The sequence below is a fragment of the Pygoscelis adeliae genome, unplaced genomic scaffold (assembly GCF_000699105.1).
Source record: "Pygoscelis adeliae isolate BGI_AS28 unplaced genomic scaffold, ASM69910v1 Scaffold63, whole genome shotgun sequence".
Taxonomy (NCBI): domain Eukaryota; kingdom Metazoa; phylum Chordata; class Aves; order Sphenisciformes; family Spheniscidae; genus Pygoscelis; species Pygoscelis adeliae.
The window spans coordinates 1,324,906-1,332,456 of NW_008824414.1; the positions used below are offsets into that span (position 1 = coordinate 1,324,906).

Genomic DNA, 7,551 nt, shown 5'->3' on the forward strand with positions numbered 1-7,551 from the left:
GGGGGGAAACGGTAGCCCAGATGGAGTCGGCTTTTTTGTCTCCAAAGCCATCTGAAGATGAGTTTGTGCCTTTTTTTTTAATTGATGGATTTGGTGCAGCTGGATTTTCTGAAGTTTGAGGAACAATGCCTTAAGTAAAAAAAAAAAAACAAAACAAAAAAAACAAACAAAAAAAAACCACAAAGAACACAGCAGTTCGTGAATATTTTTCCTCTGGTTGGGAAAGCCAAAAACTGCCATCAGGAAAGAAGACTTTTTGGCTTGTGCTGGCATGATGGTGGGAAGCAGGCATCAGCTGAACAGAGCGTCTCCAAAAACTGTCTACAAGTTTGGATTTGTTTTGTTTTCTTTCATTGCTGTTTAAAAAAAAAAAAAAAAAAATTAAGGTAGTTGCCAAGAAAGTGGCAAATACTGTTGGGTCTTTGAAATTCAACCATTTTTAAAAACAAATTTTCAAATGTTTTCTCTCTTCTACATTATCTAGTAATTGAACTTATCAATTTGGTTGTTGAAGCATGTATTAGACACAAATGCAGGTTTAAGACTGGAATGCTTTTTATTAAAAGCAACTAGCATGAGATATTGCTTAAATTGTTAGGTATAAATATATATATGTGTATAATGTATATTCCAAATGTATTCCAAGCTTAGAAACCGGATTCCTATGAATTATTGATAAAAATATTTATGATGCATTTATAGAAAAATATATGTAATAAATGCATACTGTAACAGTAGCCATTGGAAGCTCCCTAGGGACAGATTTGTGAATTGGAACGTAAAAGGTGCTTTTGGAAAAGGATCCAGGTTGAAACTCAAGGACTTTCAGACGACAGGTTGGAAAGTTTTTCAGAAAGCCAACACGTTAGCCACTGGGCAACTACCCTAAACATTTGTATTTTAATTTAAGGTTTTTAGTTGTGATCCTTTTCTAACAAAAAAAAAAAAGTTTTTTATAGCAAAAGACTATGAATTTGCTGTTAATTTTTATATCGATATTTCACAAAACCCTAAAGAAGCCTTGTTTGTGTGACTCTGACATTTATTTTCTATTTGGCAGGTTTCGTTTCTGAACGGCAATAGCGTCTAAACCTTTTTTCCTCCCACTTTTCCTGCTTGTACATTATTTTCCTCCCTCCCCCCCCCCCCCTTTTTTTAAGTCTTTTGTACAGTGAGCAGCTTTCTGCAGGCATAAGGAACTGTGGCAGATTGTCAGAGTTTATTTTTTGGAAAGGGTGCATTTTATCGAGGAGGAGGGAAAACGATGGGCTCTTTTGTGTAATGATACCGCCAACTGTATATTTCCTCAGTTCTATTATAGTAGCTATGTAAAGAAAATAAGGAGTTTTCTTACCTTCGACATAGTAGTATTCCAATGGGCAATGTCTTTGTCCTCTGCGCGGATCATAGCAAGGATTACTGGTGGCTGCGGTAGCTGCCCACCATTGGGAAGGCTTCTCGGACACTCATGGGACAGACAGCATTTTTCTCTCCGCCGGACAGACGGACATGCAGACACGCACGCACACCTTCCCATGTCCTCTTTCTCTTTCTCTCTTTCTCTCTTTCTCTCCTCCTCTTCTTCCCGTCACTGGTAGGGTTGGAGAACTTTTCCCAAAGGTATTTTTTTCCCCCCCGAGGAGGTCGTTGCCCTGCACCAGCCAGACCTTCAGCCTTGGCTTGTCACCTCCTGCAGACGGCGGGTGGGAGAAGCAGCAAAGCCCTGCCACGAAGAGTTTGAGCAGCTTAGAGGAGACTGGATTGACACACGTGCCTTCTTACAGCAGTGTAGGATAGCACATACCCCTCATCCGAACAACCAAGGGTAGCCTTTTTTAATTATTATTATTTTATTCTGTTACGGTGACGACTGACGGGGTCGCTTCCAGTAACTTATTTTTTTCCAGTTCTCGAAGCGGCCGTTTTCATTCCATTCAGGACTCACTCGCAGGAAGAATTTGAAGTATAATCATACGTGTGAGCAAATGCAAGAGCTTTTGTTTTATTCCTCAGTTTATAATGCAATTTAAAAAGCAGACACTACTGTATTTGAGTTTTGCAAACCCAAGTACGTGTTAAAATTACTAATAGCTTCGGTCGCGTAGGACCATCCTCAGCATATTCTAAAAATAATCTTCCCGTGTGAAAACACAACGTACCTGGAGATGCTGTGGTTTGTTTTTTTTCAACTGACCACTTCACTGCTGTGATCTAAAATTAATCTGGCTGCCGAATCTGGTGACTGACTTTACATTTTCCTTTCGCTGTGTACATGCTGTGGGCAGTAACCACGTTTACACAATCGTTTCTGTTGTCAGCTCTTCCCTGGCAGGTTTTTTTATTTCTCCTCTCAGTCGTGGCAAAGCTTTTTATTTCATTTTTGTGTTCCTGAGAGCTGCTGGCTGGACGTGCTGAGCCGGTTTCTTTTTAAAAATCAGAGGAGCTTGTCAGGATGCTGCCTTCGTTTCTTTCCATCATTTCGCTCAGCTTTTTGCCAGGGACGGAAAGATTTTTCCTGAGACGTCGGAGCTTGATGCCTCCAAGCTCCCAGCAATGTGGATTTGTTTCGCAGTGGCGCCCCGGGCAAGGTCGGGATGCTCTTCGGGGCCAGTGCAGGCGCGGAGTGGGGGGAAAGAGCCCTCGTTTTGAGGCTCGCCAGGGTTTTTTCACCTTTTTGAGCCATTAGCTTCTTCATTTCAGATGACTTTGCCACAGGGCGGCTGCACCGGCGGGGCGGAAGCTCGGGATGCTCCTGCATCCCAGCACGGTGCTGCCCAGGGCATCCTTTGTACCTGCTTGGAAAGAAAGGAGCATCTTTAAATCCTCCTCACAGAGAGGCGAGGCCCAGTTTGCAGTACACAAATAATCATTGGGGTTTTTTGTTGTTTTGTTTTGTTTTTTTACTTTCGATACAAAACATTCCTTTTTTTATTAGCCGCAGTCATGTATTCATTCCATTCTTCCTTTTGTAAACTTTTTTGGGCCCACGTCTTTTATGGGCATTGATATATATAAATATATATATAAATATATATGAATATATTTTTTTAAGTTTCCTACACCTTGAGGTTGCATGGTCTGTAAGGTTGGCATGTCTTTATATTGTATACAGATTTTGCACGCCAAACTTGGCAGCTTTGAAAATGAAAAAAAAAAAAAAATTGTGGTTTTGGGTTTTTTTGGGTTTTTGGTTTCTTTTTTTTCCTCTCGTGGCATTTGCGGAGACTAAAGGTTGGGACGTTGTTGTCACACACACACATGCGCGCACCCACGCACGCACCCACACAGCTACACACAAAGGAAGGAGAGTGGGAATATTTTTTGCGTCTTACTGAACTTAATAAGAAATTGTGCTTTTTATTGTTTAAAAAAAAAAAGAGTAAATAAAAAGGACTACTTAAACATTTCTCATTTTAAGAAGAAAAAAAAAAGACGTTTATCTAGCACTTGTGACTTACCAATAATAGAGTTTATTGTATTTATGTGGAAACAGTGTTTTTAGGGAGACTACGCAGAACACACAAAGTAAACTGCCTGTGTCATTATTAATTTTTTTTTTCCTTTTAATTTGGGTTGGTATTTTATTTTGATTTCTCGGCTGGGTGGGGAGGTTGGATGCAACCCTTTGTCAACACACGTAGTCATTAATTCTAAGGAGATGAATGACGAGGACTTTAAAGAGTTAACTCTTCAGCACAGCTGCGTTAACTTTTTTAAAATTACTTTTACATGATGTATTATTGCTAGGTTTCACTTTAAACAGTCGTGTACTGTGCAACACTGTGGTTTAAAACGAGACTTTACATCAAAAGGAAAACATGTTTCTTCATTGTCATGAAGTTGAGCTCGTTCTCAGCTCATCTTCACTTTGTCTTTGATATTGATGAAAAAGTATCCTATTGAAAGAAAATAAATTAACACTTTTCTGTGCTCCATAGTGGAGGCGCTATTTTCCAATTTATGAGGATGACAAACTTATATATATAATATATATATAAAAGTGGGGGGGGAGGGGTTGAAACATTATTCACCCAAGAGCTTATTACAGATATGTAGTATCAAAAAGTTGTAACTATATTATATTCTACTTTATACCTATACATGCTCAGTATGACGTCACCATTGGTAGCAGCTACCGGTTTACGCTGTAATTTAGACACAATTTCACTCTTATTGTATGGACCCTACTTTAAGTGATGGTAGCATTCTTTGTGCTAAATTTTCTGATGGTCCTTTCTTTTACTTGGTGGAGTTGGAATATTTTTCTCATTCTTGTTTTTGTTTGGGGTTTTTTGTTTTGTTTTTTTCTTTTTTTTTTTTTTTTTTACTGGCCAATGGTGTCTTTCTCTGACAGTACCGACTTCAATTTCAACTTTATTAGGAGTCCAGTATTTTGTACCACATTATGACAACTTGTTATTCTTGTGGTGTAAATAAAAAGAAAAAGTTAATTATAGTACCACCTTGGTTTCTGTTGCTGATCTTCTTTTCATCTGGTGCCTTCGGTGCGATGTCATATTTCATCCGCTTTAAACAAAAGTTTCTTGGTGTTGTGGAAGGGGGTCTCAGTGCCGAAGCAGCTTTTTGGTCAGAAGATACCCGCGCATATGTCGGGATGTTCATGGTAGGAAAATTGTTAGAGCTTCTGCCCACTTTTCCTGCTGCTCCAAGATGCATGTTGACAAGTGCCTGCATGTAGGGATTGTAGAATAAAAAAAGACAATCTCCCACTGAAATTGGGTTTCCGGCAAGAAATCTGTGAGAGCAGCTGAATTTCCCCCAAAAGCCAGCACCGAGTGAAAACCAGGAAAATCAAAGGAGGGAAAAACTGACATTTTGTGTCTGGTTCTGTTCTGCCTCATGGAGTTGTTAGTGCTTTACTTCGCTGTAGCCCAAGCGCTTTAAAGACCGCTGGATCTAGACCTGGCTGCTCTCAGGCCAGTTCAGTAGGGAGCGAGACACAAGTCCCAGAGACCCTTGTTGCCATTTCACATGATGCCTGTATCCACAGGGCTGTGGCATGTTCCCCCTCCAGCAGATGTCCTTCACCTCCAGGGTAAGTCCCATTTCCGTGCCCGATTGTCCGGTTCTGCTCTGCCCAGTTGTGCAGACTGGGTGGGAGGCTCTCCCACAAATCCACGGATCATGTCTATGCCCCATTGGAGCAGATCCTCCACTCTTGCCCATGTTGTCTGTGGCTCAGGAGAGGTTCTCAGTGTTGCCCTCAAGTTCAGATGGGTTAAGCAGATCCACTCTTTTTCTTCCATGGTCTCATTCAGACATGGTTTCCCTCTATTTAGCCTCTATCATCCCTGGAGCCCACTGAACTGTCTAAAATCAAGCTTCTCCATGTATGTCAACTGGAAGTGTCCTCTGATTACAATGCAACCAGCTACGCTTCAGTTCTGATACCCTTTCACTGTCTCCATCCTGGATGGAGAGGACGAGTCCTTGGAACTCCCATTTAAGCTAAGGCTCGTGTACCTCAGCAGAGTGGACTTGCCCATCATATGGGAACTGCTGCAGAGCAACCCTGGCATGAAAGGGAACAAGCCTTATGCCAGCTGCTTGGAGAGCAGCCTTCAGCTTAGTGTCCCAGCCTGTGAGTAGTTTATGAAGCAGGGAAGAGGAGTCAAAGGTAGTCTAGGAACCTGCTCGTGGCTTCAGTGTCTGTTATGCCATTGGCAAACCTAAGCAATTCACCAAGGAGAAAATCACCTTTCTTTCTATGAGGCTGGATGCTGGCTTCTTGCTCATGTGGAATGAGCCTTCCGTGCTCAGGGATCATCTCCACAGACATTGCGTTAGCCCATCTGCTCGGCAGGGCAGTGCGAGGAGCTGGGGAGTCTGCTGGGCTGTATAGACTGACAGTAGAAATGGCAGGCTGATGTTTACAATCTGCAGGGCACCTCGTAGAAGGTCTTGGGGGGAGCACACAGGAAAAACTTGTGATGTTGGGAGCATCTCTGCTAACCCACGTGCTAGTTGCTGTCCTTTGCATGCTTGGGGAGCATCATCCACCAAGGTGCTAGATGCTCAGACCCTGGGGCAGGGTGGCCAGGGTGAAGGTGCAAACCCACAATGGACGCACAGGGATGAGGCTGTCTGGATGCACGCGCCTCTCAGGGCACGAGGCGAAGGTGCAGCACGCGCCTCTCCGGGAAAGAGGCGAAGTTGCTCATGGCCAAAGCCCACCTAAGCCATTGCACTTAAAGATGGCAAGAGGACCAGAACAGTGATCCCATGCAATGTCCCACTCACATGTGAGGGCAATGCATGAGCCCTCATCCCTGCCCGTAGCAGCAATGGTGGCACCACCCTGCAGGACAGTGCACATCACCTGTTGCTCCAGATGTAGCCTGGAAAGGTCTGAGCAGGCAGAGCCTGTATTTATAGGCAGGGTGATGGCCCTGGGATGGGGCTCACTTTAGGACCACAAGAGACATGGGGGTGGCAGCTGCCTGTAACGTGTGTCAGCACGGCTGGTAGGGTGGATGCAGCTCCTTTGGGAAGAGGCACGAGCGCTCGTCTGGGCAGAAGGTTGGGAGGGGCCTTCCAGGACCTGGGGGAGCTCATCCACTGGTGTGAAATCCCACTGCTGGGTGATCCAGCCTAGCTCTTACAGCCTCAAGGAAGAGGGCTTGTTTCAGGGGGAGTGGGGGGTGCTTTAAATATGATTCCAGTTTCTGTTCAGTGCATTTGTCAGAAGCTGCTAATCCTTTAAGAAGCCCCAGGTCTCACTCTGTGAAGCCAAATGTGCACTTTGGGCTCTGATAAATATTCATTGCTGAGTGTTAGTTTTGAGACCCTACAAATTAGGATGATGGAGGGAGGCTGTTTAAAAGTGCTGGGCTGGATGCTTTGGAGGGCAGCCTGTGGCAGGGCTTCCTTTGGCGTCCCCAGGACCTGCAGTATCTGATTATCCGCATCTGCAATGATACTTTTTCCTTCTCCAAATCCACCAGTTAAAACCTGCTGGTCCAGCCCCAGGCATGCAGCTTGCTGGGGAGCAGGACCTGGTCTGTGAGTGTTGACATGTCAGGCCTGCAAATGCATCTGTGATCCAGAGCTGCCTTAATCTCACCTGAAACACTCTGGGCTCGCTGCTCACCACGAACACGTGGACGTAAACCTGACGCAATGCAGTGGGGAGGGTTAAACTCAATGGCGTGACAGCCACGCCGGGGTCTCAGCATGAAATAATATATTTCAACAACTGCTGCTTTAGCCATGGAAATTTTTATAGCCAGAAATCTGTTAATCCTAAAGAAAATAACATTGCGCAGCAACGAACATGCCCCAACTCCATTGAGGTACTTCCCTCCTAGCTTCTCCAATAGGTGCCCATGGCTGGGTGTGAGGGGAGGATGCCCAGCCAGGCACCGGGGTGGGTGTTGCTCCATACCCTTCCCAAGACTCTTCCAAGGTTAGATATTTGTTGGGGGGTTTTTTAATTTATTTTTTAAAGGAGAAAGAAGCTGTTTCTCACTCTGGGCAACAAGTCAAGTCTGTGCTTTAAATGAATGTCTCTGTAGCAACAGGAGTGCTGCA

At 44.0% G+C, this 7,551-nt stretch overlaps 1 pseudogene across 1 annotated transcript; it reads left to right on the forward strand.

Moving 5' to 3' along the window:
- The first annotated feature begins 3,159 nt into the window (after positions 1-3,159).
- LOC103914162 lies at positions 3,160-4,462 on the forward strand (annotated as a pseudogene). The gene has a single exon (XR_663452.1). The product of XR_663452.1 is annotated as an uncharacterized LOC103914162 (transcript).
- The last annotated feature ends 3,089 nt before the right edge of the window (positions 4,463-7,551 follow it).